We start from the raw sequence: 16,732 nt of genomic DNA, 5'->3' as shown, positions 1-16,732 counted from the left end.
GAACGAACTGTTGGTGCGTTGAATGCCAGGAGGATTTTTAACATGGCACGAAATTCAATTTTATAAACCAAAGTGGGAAAAATTATTTTGTGGACTTTCACTTTTGTTCTTCCGTGTGGATGGAGCTGAGGGGAGGTGACTCTGGACTCTTTTAGAAGTAGGGCAGAAGCTGGGAGGGGAAGGGGCAGATGTGAGTAGGGTGGGTGAGCATCTCCTAGGGTCTGATTCTAAACACCTAGTGAGATCTAACATGGCCACTGCAGGCCCAACTCAAGGAAAAAGTCTCGTCTTGCTGTTGTTAGATGTACTTAGTATAGGTGACCTGAAAACCATCTCTTATGTCTGTCCCCAAATACTCTATACACAAACAGTGTACCTACTTTCAGTTATCTATGGTCTGATCGGTAAAAAATGAGACCATGTATAAAGACCTTAGACATTTCTCAGATGAAATGAGTTTTATCTTCATGTTTTCATCTGCCGACTCGAAGAAAAGCTTTGATAGGTAATTGTTTTGTTGTTGTTTTGCTGGTCTGCCAGGAATTAAGATCATGGTTGTTTGCAGGACAGCTTTCTACAGGTAACCTTTAATTTACAAATAACTTGGGTGATTTTGAATTTATAAACAGCTATCTTTTCAGATCCAGCAGGAGTTGTCTCAATTCAGTGACGTTACCATAGATAGATTCTATTTTACTTCCATTTGGGAAATTGTTGAACAATATATGAATACATGGCTAGTTGGTTTTGCCAAAGAAACTGTGGTTTGCTTTGAAGTAGTAATAGTTGTTATAGAAATGAAGACCTGTGTCAAGAAGTGTCCAGAAAAATTAGTTTGAAAACCAAACTATAGTGAAGGACTCTAGGACCAATGCTGCTTCTCTCTAGGAAAAGGAGTTTAACTGATCACAGAAGGCTGTGGAATAGCACCAATCCGGTTAGTACCACGTAAACATTCTCATACCTGTACCTCAGGGAAGATTCAGCTGCTGCTTCAATGTTTTTATTTTTATCTTTTAATTCTGTGTGTGTGTGTGTGTGTGTGTGTGTGTGTTCATGTGAGTACAGGTGCCTTTGGAGTTCAGAAGAGGGCGTTGAATCACCCCCGGAAACTGGAATTATAGGCAATGAACTATCGTCCTCTGCAAGAGCAGTTAAGGAAAATGAGGACTTGACTGCTCCTAGGTATGGCTGAGAAGAAAGGTTTTATTGTAGATATGAAGGAGGTCACAGAGGCATCTGGAAGGGTCCAGACTGAACATAGCCAGCAGAACAGACCTGGCCATCAGCGGAAAGAAAGAGGGGGGAAGTGAGAGACGAAGAGAAGTGTGTGTGTGTGTGTGTGTGTGTGTAGCTGACTAAGAAAGGAGTTGAGGACCAAGAGGACAAGAGAGCTGTGAAGCCAAAGTGACTGAGTTATATAGCAAAGCTAAGAAGCTAGGGGAAGTGAGGCCCACCTCTGGGCTGGAGAGTTTCGGGTAGGGGCGGAGTGAGAAGTGCTAGGAGGAGCCGCGGGTACTGAAGGAGACTTTGCCGGGTTTCCTTGAGCCCTAACAAGCTGCATGCATGTCTAACTGCTGACCCAGCTCTTTAGACCGTGTCTGCTATTTTAAAAAGAGCAAAATTACTGGATTAATTTGGTTAGTGGAGCATGTCTGGAATCCCAGAACACGGAAGGCTGAGTCAGGAAGACCAGGATTTCAATGCCATTTTGGTCTACGTAGTGAGTTCTAGGCCAGCCAGGACTACACAGTAGGACCCTGTCTTTAAAAAAAAAAAGTAGTAGTAGTAGTAGACAAAGGGACTAGCTTTACAGAATAAGAATTGATTGAGCACCCATCATTTGCCAAACTGCTTTTAGGCAGGGTTGTAGTCAGGCTCCTTGCTCTCTGAGCTTGCCTCATACTGTTGAAAAGCACCTCACTGCTGGGGGCTGGAAATTGTGGATATACTTAGAGAAGGACGCATTACATGATAGAAATCTTGACATCCAGGTTTGGGGAAAGACAAATTAACTGGCTTTGAGATTTTTTTTTTTTAATGTACACAGAAGAGGGTGCCAGATCTCATTACAGATAGTTGTGAGCCACCATATGGGTGCTGGGAATTGAACTCAGGACCTCTGGAAGAATAGTCGGTGCTCTTAACCTCTGAACCATCTCTCCAGCCCCAGGTTTTGAGATGTTTGATGGAAAGCTATTGGGTCCTATGAAGTGAGAAATGGGAGAAATGACTTTGGTTGTGACCAGTTTACCCTCATTCTCTCTTCTTATGGAAACCTGGATGTTGAACTACAAAAATATGGTTATTTCCAGTCAACTAAGGGGCCATTTGGCAAGCATCAACTCAATGAGCGTTGTTGGTAGAAGTTTGTCCCACAGGCCGCTCCCAAGTAACCATACAGAGACTTACTATTAATTATAAATGCTTGGACAATAGCTCAGGCTTGTAACTAGCTAACTCTTATTTTCAATTAACCCATATTTTTATCTACGCTTTGCTGCTGTGGGATGGTCTGTATGTCAAATGTGTTGCTCTGATTGGTCAATAAATAAAACACTGATTGGCCAGTAGCCAGGCAGGAAGTATAGGTGGGACTAACAGAGAGGAGAATTGAGAGAACAAGAAGGTGGAGGGAGACACTGCCAGCCGCCGCCATGACAAGCAGCATGTGAAGATACCGGTAAGCCACGAGCCACGTGGCAAGGTATAGATTTATAGAAATGGATTAATTTAAGATGTAAGAACTAGATAGCTAGAAGCCTGAGCCATTAGGCCAAACAGTTTAAATAATATAAGCATCTGTGTGTTTATTTTATAAGTGGGCTGTCAGACTGCCGGGGCTTGGCGGGACGTGGAGAGAAAACTCTCCAGCTACACTTTGCCACATGGCTTGGTACCTTTTCTCAGTACAGCATGTCCATCATGCTTCTCTCTGCATCTGCTTCTTTATTAAACCAATCACAGCAACATATATTCACAGTGTAAAGGAATATTCCACAGAGCTTCTTACCAGGCTCTTACTGAAATCAATAAACATTTGCTTTTGAATGTCCTGTGAGGTAGCTTGCTACCTCTATTTTGCTAGCCTATTCAATGTCCTATCCAAAGGAGTCGGGGAGTAGGAGTGTTTATCCATGCAGCTGGGAAAAGTCCACCTTGCAACTTTTAGGACTGTCTCAAGTGGCTCAGTAATTTGTTTTCTGATTGAGGGTTCTGATTTATAAAGTGTATTCTCTGCAAAGGGTGTAAGTTATGTTTTACTCTACAACAGAGATTTTCAACCTTCCTAATGCCGTGACCCTTTAATACAGTTTCTCATGCTGTGGTGACCCCCAACCATAAAGTTATTTTTGTTGCTACTTCATAACTGTAGTTTTTCTATGGTTGTGAATTGTAATGTAAATCTCTGTGTTTTCTGATGGTCCTGAGACCCCTGTGGAAGGGTCATTCCCCTTTGGGGGTGGAGACCCATAGGTTGAGAACTTTTCCTCTAAGACTGGTTGACTTCCACATTATGGCTAGGCTTATTCAAGGTCCCAATGGACTCCTTGAAGATAGTTTCAAGTTACAAAGTTGATTCACTCTTGGGTGTAGTGAGGACAGTTTTAAGCTTACAGACTCTAAGGTTGCTGCAGTTGGATTTGAAGAATTGAAGAAATTTGCTATCTACTTGGGAAGAGGTGTCTATCCTGGCCACTCTATATTGAGCTGGAGAAAAACCCACTAAGCAATTTCTTACTAATTTTTAAAATTACAAAAGTTAAAAAAAAAAAGTAGAACTAAGCAGAAAGAGAAAAACCACCTACAATTTCACCAGCCACTGGGACACACGGACGAACACTTTGGTTAGTTTATTCGATCCGTCTTTTCTGTATCTCTTTATACATCATAATTTTAGGAGTCATTTTTTTTTCTTTTTCTTTTTTTTTTTTCCGGAGCTGAGGACCGAACCCAGGGCCTTGCGCTTGCTAAGCAAGCGCTCTACCACTGAGCTAAATCCCCATCCCCATTTACACATCATAATTTTAAAGAAAAGAGATTTTTGTGATTTGTTTTCCTGTCCCTTCACACTGTTACCTCAGATAGTGTCCACATTTTACCCTGCCACCCCAGCATTTCCGAGCTCTGTAAATACAGGGGATACATAACTGTATTCCAGGGCATGATAACAGGAGACATAAAATAAATAAATAAATAAGTAAATAAATAAATAAAGCAAGCAAGCAAGCCAGGTGTGGTGGCAGAGGTCTTTAATCCCTGCGTTCGGGCGGCAGAGGCAGGCGATTATGTTGAGTTTGAGGCCAGCCTGGTCTTCATAGTGAGACATTGTCTCGAATTAAAAACAAAACCAGTGCAATAGGCAAACGCCCTTTGCTACCCATCTTTCTGGAAGAGTCGTTCCCTACATCCAAGTGACCTGGCAAGCGGGTTTGTGTGTCTGCCTGCTGAAGGACGCAGGCTCCTGTGGGTTCCCGCCACTCGCGGGGCTGGATCCAACCTGGTAACCTCCAGGACCCGGCCGGTGGTCCGGGAGAGGCGCTCGGAGGACTCAGAGGCCCTGTCCCAGCAGATGCCTGGTCCCCATGCCGCCTCATCTCCCTCCAGTGTCTGGGGTAGCCGGGGGTGTCCCTTGCGCCTCTCCCACCCTAGCTCCACCACGGCTTCGCGCGCGCCCCCATCCCGCGCCCGGGGTGCGGACACCCAGGAGCCGGGTGGCGAGCTCCGCCGCGCCGTCCCCCAGTGATGACGCGCTTCCTGCCCTCCCGGCGCTCGCGGGCCGTGCGCTCGCGCTCGCCCTCGGCTCCGGTTCCGCGCCCGGAGCCAGCGGCGGCGGCGGCGGCGGCGGCGGCGGCGGCGGCGGCGCAGCGGGAGCGGAGCCGGCTGCACTCGGGGGCTGGCGCTCCGCAATGAGACAGTAGCTGCATCCCCGCGGTAAGGCGCGGCGCGTGGCGCTACCCTGCTCTCCAGCTTGTATGCGCGCTGCAGGGATTTCGAGTGCCTTTTCCCTCCCCTCTCCAGAAGGAATATGTGGGTGGTTTTCTTCTCGGGTTTGCATCTCGTAAGTGATGTCAATGTAGAAAAACCCTGTCAAGCTTCTAGATTTCATTTCCTAGGAGGGTTGTTTTTTTTTCAAGAAAAGAAAAATAAATTGCAACGAATGCACCTGTCTATTGCACATGTAGGTTTCGCCGCACTCAGCCCGGGTGCCGGGCTTTGCAAATAGTCTTTCAGCTGGAGCCGGAGAGCTGATCGCTAGCCCTAGGTAGCTGGTTCCCTCCTGGGTTCCCTCCTCGGGTTTCCGGTAACGGGGTCGGAAAAGCGGCCGGGTCTGCACCGAGGGGTCCCCTAGACCCCGGCCAGGGCCCTGGCGCCGACAGAGTTGGCGGAGGGCAGAGCGGCTTCATTCCAGCACTGGCTGCCCCGACTTCCAGCGCCACTTTGCAAACAAGTCTCCCGCCCCGGCTTGCGGCGAAAGGCACCCGGGGCTGCTTCCCAGCGCCCGACTCTTGAGACCTGCGGGTTGCGCGACTCCCCCTTTCCCTAGTCATCTCGCTACTAGACAGCTGCTAGTCGCCGACCGCTCGCTCGGGGAAAGCGCGGGGCCGAGAGCGAGGGCAGGGTTTGGATCCGGCGCGGCGGCCTCGCGTATCCTTCCCCGACCCCCAGGAGCTGAGATTTCGCGCCGGCGGGGATCGGGAGGGACCTGGAGACCGGCAATTCGGGGCCCAAGGAACGACGTTTGAGGGCGCCATGTTTTCAGTGGGTTTTATAGAGGCTAAGGGGGCGCCCACTTTCCGAAGCGCCCGGGGGAGGCCGGAGCGATTGTCGCTGGGAAAGTTTGCGCGCCCGGGCGAGCTAGGAGGCGGCTGTCCCCACAAGGGCGCGCAGACTGCAGCGTGTCGCCCAGGCCGAGCCAGGCTGAGTCTGGGGGGAAGAGAGGCACAGGGGACCGAAGCGTGCGGCTCGCTGGTGTCACGGTGCAGCGGAGTCGTAGCATTTGGGGTTGCGAGGCGCAGAGCACACGCCCCTCTTTTCCCCAGGCCACCGCTGCCAGCGCTCCGCCGGAGCCGTGCGCTCCGCCGCTTCCCCGGCCCCATTGCACGTTGCAGAGCGTTTCCTTCAGCACCTCTTTTTCCCCCAGCATCGCGGCTCGCGGGGTGTTCCACCTGGCGCGGGAGCTCACTCCTGGCTGGAGAGGAAGCGACTAGGTTCGTAGATGGGGCAAAGGCCTGGCTTATGTGGATCAGCCTGAAACCGCCTGTCGTCTCCTGGTTTGTGGAAGCGACTGGTGTAGCAACCGGCGGCTGCGTGCAGGGCTCTCACTGTGGCACGGGCTGGAGGAGGAAAGGGGGGCGTTTCCCAAAGTCGGGGCTTCAGGTGACACGTGGGAAAACTTGTTTTCTTGCTGCTGGTGATGGGACAGAGATGGAAGGAAAGGAAAGGAAGGAAGGTTAATGAAAAACTAAATCCGGATTCTTTCCAGAGAACGGGAGAGGAGTGAGCTGAAGTGTATGGTGTTGTAGAGGACAGACACAATTAAAGACAGAGGAGTAGGAGGTGTCCCGGGGAAGCGCACCCCGAAATACACGTAATTACGAGCACTATGGTGCTCAAAGTGACACTTTTGATTCTGATAGCCCGTGGTCGAGGGAACTGACATTCACTATGTCCTAGCTCCCGGACGTGGTGACTTACTAGAAGTGGGCCTGTGGGGGAATCTTTACTTTTGTACATAGACTGTGACCCCCGCCTTGTAGTGAAGGGGCAGGGCAGAGTGTGTTTGCTGACCTGTGATTGGCTGAGTGCTGGAATGTGTTAGCTTTTCTCCTTGGTGTCTTAATGAAACTGTCACAGTAGAGAGATCATGTCAGCTCTTGGGGTCTTCATCACTGGAAGACATTCCGGGAAGGACCACAGGAACCTAACGGGGTGGGGGGTGGGGGTGGAGGAGCAGAGATTTCCATTAGGGAGATATGCCCCTGACATCAGCAATCGCCTGGGAGCTTCATTAAGTGCCTCCAGTGTGAAAGTTAACCCTTTCAGTTTAGGAGGTTGTATCTTTGATCCGCACCATGGAGATCTCTGTGCAGAAGTGAGGAGGAAGAGTGGGTGTGACGCTTGGCCTTGAGAAGGGGTGGTGGTGTGCATGCAAGAAATGTTTCTTTTCCCCCCTCCTTTTTAATTTGAACACTAGAAGAGTGGAAAAGACTGAGATGACACTTGTCCAAAATTAGAATAGCTCATGTTTGGGAGAATTAACTGCTGAAAGCCTCCTCCCCTTAAATTACATTGAAGTTTCCAGGCTTAGAGGAGAGGTGGTACCCTGAATTCCAGACGCAGACAGTTCTCAGTCACTGTCTACTCCGGGCCTTTGTGCCCCTTTTCATTTATGTAGGAGATACTATGGGATTGTGAGGGTCTCAGTTTGGGGCTTTGTGTTTCAGGCTATCTCCAGGGAGAAGTGAAAATTTCCAAACTTGATCCTTTTAAGTTGCTATTCAGTACAGGCGTGGGCTATGTGTGTGTTTAAACCTCACCATATTTTTTGCACAGCTTTTAAACGCGATGCAATGAAAATTAACTTAAAAGAGCGTTTTAAAAAGATTTTTAAAATTACATTTATTTGTACATCTAGCTACCTATCTCGCTATATATTTTGTGTGGGGAGGTGGGGGGGAACACCATAAGGCACCCTGTGTAGAGGTCGGAAGAATCAACTCTTCTACCATGTGGCTCTCTGGAATTGAATTCAGGTCATTAGGCTTTGTGGCAAGTGCCCTTTACCAGCCAGCCTCAGAGATGCTTTATTTCTGGTCCTCTAATATTTAATTTCAAGTGGATTACTTTAATATTTATTTAATTTTGTATGCCTCTTTCACCAGGTATTATTAGCCAGGCTTTGCTGTTTCTTGCCTGATTCTTACTATTGTAACTTCATAGCCTGATCAAAGTGCCTGATTTTATTTCCCCCAGTGAGATTTTGTAACTTCAAAAGGGTTAGAAAAGTGCCTTTGTGAGTTGGAAAGTTGCCTATCAGTTTACCAGGCCATGTGACAGGTGGTGTGTGTGCATGTGGCATGCCCAGGCTCTTAGGATGGTGTCTGCGACTTGTGATCTGTGACATTCTTGTTCTAGGACTTTTGAGCCAGAATATTTTCTTGGGGATTTTGGGTGGTGTTTGACTAACAGGAAGTACTAAAACCAGTTAAATCATTCAAAACAATTTTTTATTAGGTACAAAAAATGTTTAAAGACAAGAAGAAAAATATAACAAGGAGGCCAGCATTCTAGAATTATAGCTTAACAAACCCAACTGGTGCCTTTTTAATTACAGTATTTACCCCATCCAGAACTTTTTAATCCTATTGCTTTTATATTTAATAACAAGCCTAGCTAAAACACAAGCCAAACACAACTATTACAAATAATGGGGATAAGTGGTGGGTGTTTTCCATAAAATTGAACTCTTCCAAACTTTCTTGCTGCTCCCTTCCCTAACAAGCAGGGAAAACTCAAAAGATAAGGAAGTCTTAGAGGGTAAAACAAAAGTGGAGAAGACCAGACCTGTGGAGCCGGGCTCCTCCTGAAGGCTGACCACTTTAGTAATCTTTGTCTTCTTGGCACTTGCCATATGGCAAGCTGAGCACAAGATTCCGTGGTCCTTAGAGCTGCCCTTCACGTGTGCTCTGAGTTATATTTACAGCCTATTTCACAGTGGATTTTTCAGAGCCCACAGCAGGCCCACATTTTTGTTTTGTTTTTAACCAACAATTCCATTTCTACCGACTGATTCTATCTACCATACTGTTCTAAGAGCCTACAGCAACTCGCACACATTTGTGTTTCTTTTTTACTCTCCTGCCTTTGGCTTTAGCAAACAGAATTCTCCGTGTCTTCCATTCACTTATGCAGTAAAAGCACTAGGGGGTTTATCTTGCTCCTCTGATAAGACAAACCTGCCCTCACCCGCACATCATATCCCTTGAGGGTAGTGCTCTTGTTTTGTATTTATCTAGTAGATAAGGTGGGGAGGAGATAAGTGTGATTAAGTGGTTTATGGAGCACAGAACTATCAAAAGATGCACACAGGAAGAGCAGGCAGCTCCCACAAGAGAAGCAGACTGGGGCTGGAGAGAGGGCTCAAAGGTTAAGTGAGAGCGGTTGCCGCTCTGTCAAAGAACCCAGGTTCTGTTCCCAGCACCCATGTGGCAGCTCCTTACTATATGTAATTCCATTTGCAGTGGGTCTGATTCCTTCTTCTGGCCTCTGCAGGCACCAGGAATGCATATATATATACACACTGGCAAAAACAAACAAACAGAAAACACACACAAAACCCGCTCATACACATATGATAAAAATAGAAAAGGGAGCGTCACTTTTTTTTTTTTTTTTTGGAGACAAGACCCCTTTCTCGTCCTCATTTCAGGTTCCTGAACACCCCCAACCTCCTTGACCCCGTCCCTTTATCTCATTTTGCTGAGTAACTCACCCTTGATTAGACTTGCCCTCTGCTCCACTTTTGCCGCCCTAGCCCCTGGCTAATGAGCCTGGGTGGAGAAGCCACATGGCCATCTGCACTGGCAAGCTCTTGATGTATGACCATGAATCCCGAGGGGCCTCTTGACACTGCCGGGCCCACTGTGCTTCTCATCTGAAATTGCTCTCAGCTGGTGCCTTGGCTTCCTTCACTAAGATGCAGTTTCGTGCTAGTCTCAAACCTTGTCTTCCTGCATTGAGTCCGCTGACTGACGGGTGAGGATTTCTCATCTGCCCTGCCCTTCACTCTCTCTTAGCCCTTCCCCTTTCCCGTCCACACTGTCAGAGACCCTCTTTGATGGGGTTGTCTGCACTGGGGATGCTCTAGCTTCTTCATCCCAGGCAAAGAGCATCACCATCAGCAAGTGAAGCCCCTTGACTCCATGTCCTAGCCCGTTCACCTCTCATTTCTCTGCTCTCCCCTCTTAGCAAATACTTTAAAAAATATTTATTTTATTTTCTGTGTATGAGTGTTTTATCTACATGTATGTCTGTGCACTATTTGTGTGCCGTGTGCCGGAGGAGGCCAGAAGAGGACATTGGATTCCCTGGAACTGCAGTTACAGGTGGTTGTAATCTACCATGTGGATGCTGGAAACTGAACCCAGGTCCTTTCTAAAAGCAAAATGTGCTCTTAAAGGCCAAAGTTATCTCTCCAGCCCTTTTTGAAAGAGTTATCATGTTTGGACTCACTTTCCTCCCCATTCATTTGTCTTTATTTTTTTTTAAACAGGGACTCATTGTGTATTCCCTGGCTGCTCTCAAACTTGCTATGTAGACCAGGCTGGCTTTGAACTTACAGAGACTTGCCTACCTCTTTCCTAAGTGCTGGGATTAAAGGTGTGTGCTACCGCGCCTGGCTTGCCCACTCATTCTTTCTCCTACTTTACTCTGGCTTTTACCCCACGTCTTTGGGAAAACATTTCTTTCTTTCTCTCCTTCTCCTCCTCCTCCTTCCCTTCTTTTTTTTTTTTTTTGCTTTTTGAGTCAGGGTTTCTTAGTGTAGCATTGGAGCCTGTCCTCTGTAGACCAGGCTGGCCTCGAACTCACAGAGATCCCCTTGCCTTTACCTTTTGAGTATCAGGATTAAAGGTGTGTGGCACCACCTCCTGGCAAGTGCAAACATTTCTTAAGGGACTGGAGACATAGCTCAATGGCTATAAATATATACTGCTTTTGCAGAGAAAACAGATTTGGTTCCCAGCACCTACAGCCTACCACCCTTATCTCCAGTTTCAGGGCATCAGATACCCTCATCTGGACACCATGGGCAACTGTACTCATGTGCACAGGCCTACTATATACATATACACAATTAAGAAATAAATTTTAAAACAAAAAAAAAATCCAAAGAAACAGTTGCTGTTGTTGTTTTTGAGACAGTGTCTCTCTTTTTAGCTCTTGCTGTCCAGGAACTTGCAGGGCTAGTCTTGAATTCAGAGATCTGCCTGCCTCTGCCTCCCGAGTGCTGGGCTTAAAGTCGTGTGCCGCCAGACTGGCCTCAACGAAACCTTCTTAAGGCATCAGCAGCATGTGAGGACTGAGTCCGGGTGCACTTTCAGCATAATTCAGTCAGCTGATTGCCTCCTCTCTGGAACATTCTCTTCACCAAGTGAATCTGCCCCTGGCTACTCTGACTCCAGCTTTCTTGTTTGATCTAATCTTTCCGGCTTCCGGAAGCCGGAACTTTGGTTTCACGAAACATTTCATTTAGGAGTCTGCAATACTCTGCTCCTGAGAGGTCACGGTGGTATCCCTACTTCTGTCTCAGGCCTCTTCCTTTCTGGAATCCGTATCACTTTGACATTCCATGATATCACGTGTGAGATCTTATCCATCTTGTGGCATAGAAGCCCCAAGTGCTTTGGAGGTGGCCTAGTCTTCAAAGTGCTCCCTGCACAAATGTGAGGACCCGGAGTTCCACCCCCAGTTCCCAGGCAGAAGTCGGGTGTGGTGCTGTGTATTTGGGATCCCAATGCTGGGGAGGTGGAGACAGGATGATCCTTGGGTCTCCCTGACCAGCCAGCCTGGCCTACTCTTGAAGCTCCTGATCTAGTAAGAGACCCTGTCCCCCAAAAGAACTTGTTGGGGCTGGAGAGATGGTTCAGTGGTTGAGAGTGCTTGTGCTTGCTGCTCTTTCAGAGGACTGGGGTTTGGTTCTCAGTACCTATAGTGGGTGACTCACAACTGCCTGTACCTCCAGCTCCAGGGAATCTAATATCAGTCTGACCTTCAAAGGCACCCTACCCCCACATGCACATGGGGCACATAGACACATAAACACATAGTAAAATAAATGTTAGAAAGGGTAGATGTGATAGATTACATCTTCAATCCCAGCACTGGTCAGGCAGAGGCAGGTGGATTTCTGTGAGTTTGAGGCCTGCTTTGTTTATGTGGAGTTTGAGGTTATCCAGGGTTAGACAGTGAACCCCATCTCAAAACAAACAACAACAATAACAACACACAAAAAACAGAACAAGTGGATGACTCCTGAGGAATGACACCAACACCTAAGGCTGATCTCTGGCCTCCACACACGTGTGTACACACACACACACATACACACACACACACACACACACACACACACACACACACCCTGCTCCAGAAGAGAGGCCGCTTCTGCCACTGGATCCCCATTTGTCTGCATGAGTGATGGGCTCTTCCTAGTTCCAGAGTTAGCCCTGGATGAGGAGTAATACCGCCCTTTCAGATTTTATGTCAGGCTGCAGTGGTTTGAGGTCTTGTTCTGGGGATGAGGGGCTCAGGTACTGAACGGGTAAGCACACCCTTGTTAAATACTTGTTGAGCGACAGGAAGTGCCTGCCAAGGATGGTTAGAGGAGACAAATGGCTGCCCCTCTCATGTTTATCTCTGAAGAGGGGGCACTTCAGCCGCCTTCTTGGTAACTTTTGACACTGGGTTGAAGACGACAAATTGACTTGTCTGAAGTGTTGGTTGTTGACCTAGTCAGTGTTCTTGAGAATCACTCATCCCCAGAGCCACTTGACCCTGGGGAGCTGTCTCCCTTCTGTCCTAAGCCTGGCTCATGGGAGAATGAGTTACTGCACCTGAGTGGGACAGTTCCCCGTATGGCCCCACTGCTGCTGTCCTGGTGACCCAGGCTTCGTAGTGTGCTTCAGTGAAGAAATTCTTCACCTCCTGTTTGCCTTGCCTCAGGGCTGCCCAGTTAATGGCTTGGCACTTGGGTCTAGCTGCTATTTGATTTGAGTGAAGCCAGTTCCTAAATGTGGGTCCTCAGGGTCGTTCATGGCAGCTCTTCCAAGGAGAGCGTGGATTATTCCCGGGTTTGAGAGATTATACGGAGGCCACTTTAAGAGGCTTAATTTTCTCCTTGAAGGGCTTTCAACTGGCCTAGCACTTGTCATTCCAAGCCCTCTCCATGTGGAGTCAAAGGAGCTACCCTGTGGTAAGATGTCAGCCGAGGCAGCTGAGGTATAGCCACCGAGCGCTTGGGTTTAGCACCCAATGGAAAAGGCAGATGCGTTTGTAGGATGTCTTAGCCTGGTTCAAAGGAAGCGTATTTTTATTATCTGCCCCCCCCCCCCCCCCCCCCCCCCCCCCCCCGCAAAGAAAAGAGTCTAGGGTGACAATTCATTTGGTAAAGTTATTTTCTTGCAATTCTGAGGACCCGAGTTTGATCCCTAGAACCAACTTTTAAAGAGCTGAGTGTAGTGAGTGGCAAATGCTTGTAATCCCAGCACTGGGGAGGTAGAGACAGGAGGATCACTGGGGCTTGCTGGCCAGTCAAGTCTAGCCGGTTTGGCTGGTTCCAGGCCATGTCTCAAAAAAAAAAAAAAAAAAAAAAAATGATGTTGACATCCAGGGTCTCCGTGCACATGTGCACGTATATGCTCATAAGCCTATACACGGATGTTCACGTGCCCCCAGGAAAATACACACACACACACACACACACACACACACACGCACACACTGATGAGTTGGTGCTGGGATTCCTTTTTTTTTTAGATCACTGCCAGGAGCTTTCTTCTTTTCTTACCTGAGCTGCTGGACCTTCTTCTAAGGTATGCCCCGTCCTAAACTCAGCCCACCTCACCTCCTTGAGTCTCTGAGGGGAGGCTCCTAGGAGAGACTGTCAGAGAGGGGATGGAGGAGGTCAGGGCAGCCAGGGGACACAGGACAGACTTGCCTCCTCTGGAATGCAGGACACCCATCTCACTGGGCCACAGTCCCCTAGCTCCCCTACACGCTGGTCACTAAGGCCCTGTAGCCTGCCACTTTAAATGCATATTGAAAGGGCCCTTTCTTTTCTTTGGGGAAATTTAATTTTCTGGCCTCTTTCCCTGGTGTGTTTTGTTCTACTTAGGTGAGAGGGAAAGCTTAGTTCAGCTGGAGAAAATCGCCTCCTCAGGGCTTTGATGATTAGGGCCGCCAGGTGAGTGTTGGAGATGCTCAGATGGATTTCACCAGCTCCCGGGCAAGGTGGTGGACCACTCGATGCTGGCCAAGTGCTGCTGAGACTGGGAAAGAAGCGGGAGGTGCGGGCCAGCTGTGCAAAGGGGGATTTGACAGTTCCGAAGGTCGGTCCCTGCTTCTTGCCGGTGAACTTGTGGCTCTTGGGACTTTCCTGTCTGGTGACAGTTGCTCCAGGCCAAGATTGCACGTCAGAGCCGGCAGTGGTTGGGTTATTCCCGGCTGCCCATCCGGCCCTTGGATGTACCTTACAGTGTTTACCTGGAATTTTATGGTCAGATCTGATGGACCCTGCTAGAACAAGCCCTGTGGAATCGGCGAAGTGTGGGGTGACCACATGTCCAAAAAGAATAGGAAAAGGGCACGTTTCTTTTGAGTTAACCCTCACAGGTTATATTGGTTTCTATGGCTGTCATAGCAAGATTCCACACACTTAACAACGTAAAAACAGATAAGTTCCTGAAGTTCAAGACCAAGGGCTGGTTCTTTTTGAGGCCCATGTAGAGATTCTGTTGAGACCTCTGCTCAGCCCATGCCCTCCCTGGACCCCTGTCCTCACACCTTCATGCTCTTATTCTGTTTCTTGTTTCTGTCTCCAAATGCCCCCTGTTTGTAACACACCTGACATATTGGATTAAGGGTCACCTAAATGGTCCTATTTCAACTCGATTATCTCTGTGAAAACTTAATTTCTAAATAAGGTCACCTTCTGAGGTACAAGGGGATAGACTTCAGTATTTATTTTTCTTTCTTTCTTTTAAGAGTAGAACATAGTTCAACCTGTAGATGATCAAACAGTCTTCTGTTTCAAAATCTGAATCTGCCACGGACTGCTTGTTGGTGAATTCCCTTTTCAGGCTAAGGAGCCTGGGTGCTTCACTGTGGAATCTTGGCACCTACAGGTGCCATTGCCCTGCACCTGTCTCTTTGCATCTACTAAGACCGTGCATGCTGGTTGCCATGGCAACCATGGGAGGCAGGTGTTCTCATCAGACTTTGAGAAAGCAGAGGTACAGCAAGGTCCTTTTGTCGAATGTGGCGTGAGTTTGACTCTGACTCAGGTCTTTTCCATTCACAACTGTCTCCTCTAACACCTCTGTGTCTCCATCCTTGACATGAGTAATTGTCTCCTGGGAAACTCATTCGGGCTTGGGAAGCCTTGTGGGATACTTATGAACCAAGCCGAGTTTTCAACCAAGGAATCTGTACCTTTCATTGTCCCCCCTGGAGTTTTTGATGCACTCAGAGAGGACCTAATACACTCCACCTTGAACATTGTTCCTCAGAGGGAAGAAAAGCACCACCAAGTTATCAGTGGACTCTTTTTGCCCACTGCCTTGCCCGGGAGGTGGCAGGAAGCATCAGAGAGAGAGAGAGAGAGAGAGAGAGAGAGAGACAGAGAGACAGAGAGACAGAGAGACAGAGACAGAGAGAGGAGAGACAGACTGTTATTGGAAGGGAGAGAACTTTTTTGTGGGGAAGCCAACCTGCTGCTGTTCTGTTGTAAGACACAGTCTCATGTAGCCCAGGCTGGACCGGAACTCTCTCTATGTAGCTGAGGATGACCTTGAGTTTCTTCTGATCCTCCTGCCACCACTTCCAAGGGCTGGGATTACAGGAGTGAGTTATAACTGGTTTTATGTGGTGCTGGGATGGAACCCAGCATGCTGGGCAAGTACTCTACCGACTCAGCCATATCCCTGGCCCTTGCTCTACCCTGTATATAGCTCCCTTGTTCGTATTCTGTGGGCAGGGCCTTTGGCTACTCAGTTTGTGCTAATGAAAATTATAGGCTCAGTAAGTGGAAAATAAAGCTTGTTTGAATTTTCTATCATATAGGTGCACATCACACTTTAGTGTGGAAAAATAAATTGAGATGGTTCAATCACAAATAAATGCTGCGCCCTTTACTAAGGCAAAAAAAAAAAAAAAAACAAAACCTTCATTCAGGACGATGGAGCAAGAAATGTTGTGACGAGGGGCTGGAGAGATAGCCCTCTGGATAAGATTGAGTACTTCCGTTGCAGACGACCTGGGTTCGATTCCCAGCACCCATGTCAGATGGCTCACAGCTGCCTGTGACTCCAACTCCAGGGAATATAACAACCCTTTTCTGGCCTCTGCCCTCAGGTGCACATTACACCCCCCCATTCATTTATGTATATATATTAAACAATGTATATAATTATATTAATATTAACAATAAATTATAATAAAGTATAATTTAATAGTTTAAAGTTTTGTGGGAATTCAGCGTCTTTACTGTTACAGAGTATAAATGTATTAACGAAAATGTGCTTAAACTTATGGGTGCTGCAGAATCACCTGCAGAAAGACATTTAAATGTGGCCAACTGGGCTCTTAAAGGTTTTCTAGCAGCACTGCTGAGGTAAGACTTGAATTCTAAGCTGCTGGATCAGGAGCTAGATGTAGAGCTGACAACCCCCAATAGTAAAGTATTGTCCCTGTGTGGTTCCCTGTCAGTATTATAGTACCAATCTCCTTGAAGAATGGAAACGTTTCTCAGTTTTGCTATTAGCCCGTAAGTTAGAAGCCATGTTCAGGACCAATGCTCAGGCTATTCAGCATCTCTCTCTCTCTCTCTCCCTCTCTCTCTCTCTCTCCCTCCCTCTCCTTTACCCCTCCCCCTCTCCCCTTCTCTCTCCTCTCTCTCTCATACTCTTTCTCCTTTCTCCTCTCTCTCTCTCACACACTCTCTCTTCTCTTG

At 47.7% G+C, this 16,732-nt stretch overlaps 1 protein-coding gene across 5 annotated transcripts in view; it reads left to right on the top strand.

Moving 5' to 3' along the window:
* The first annotated feature begins 4,819 nt into the window (after positions 1 to 4,819).
* Tln2 (talin 2) overlaps positions 4,820 to 16,732 on the top strand; it is a 426,813-nt gene continuing 414,900 nt past the window's right edge. For 3 of the 5 annotated variants that reach the window (XM_052713268.1, XM_052713262.1, XM_052713236.1), the window contains exon 1: positions 4,820 to 4,935. The gene's annotated coding sequence lies outside the window, so the exon portion shown is untranslated. Of the gene's footprint in view, positions 4,936 to 5,040; positions 5,063 to 16,732 lie in introns of those variants that run through there. The other 2 variants (XM_052713254.1, XM_052713245.1) reach the window with 2 other exon arrangements.

This window comes from Peromyscus californicus, unplaced genomic scaffold (genome assembly GCF_007827085.1).
Source record: "Peromyscus californicus insignis strain IS unplaced genomic scaffold, ASM782708v3 Scaffold_11__1_contigs__length_118956290, whole genome shotgun sequence".
In the NCBI taxonomy this organism is placed as follows: domain Eukaryota; kingdom Metazoa; phylum Chordata; class Mammalia; order Rodentia; family Cricetidae; genus Peromyscus; species Peromyscus californicus.
Note: the sequence above shows the minus strand (reverse complement) of the source record. Positions and strands in the feature narration are given on the sequence as shown.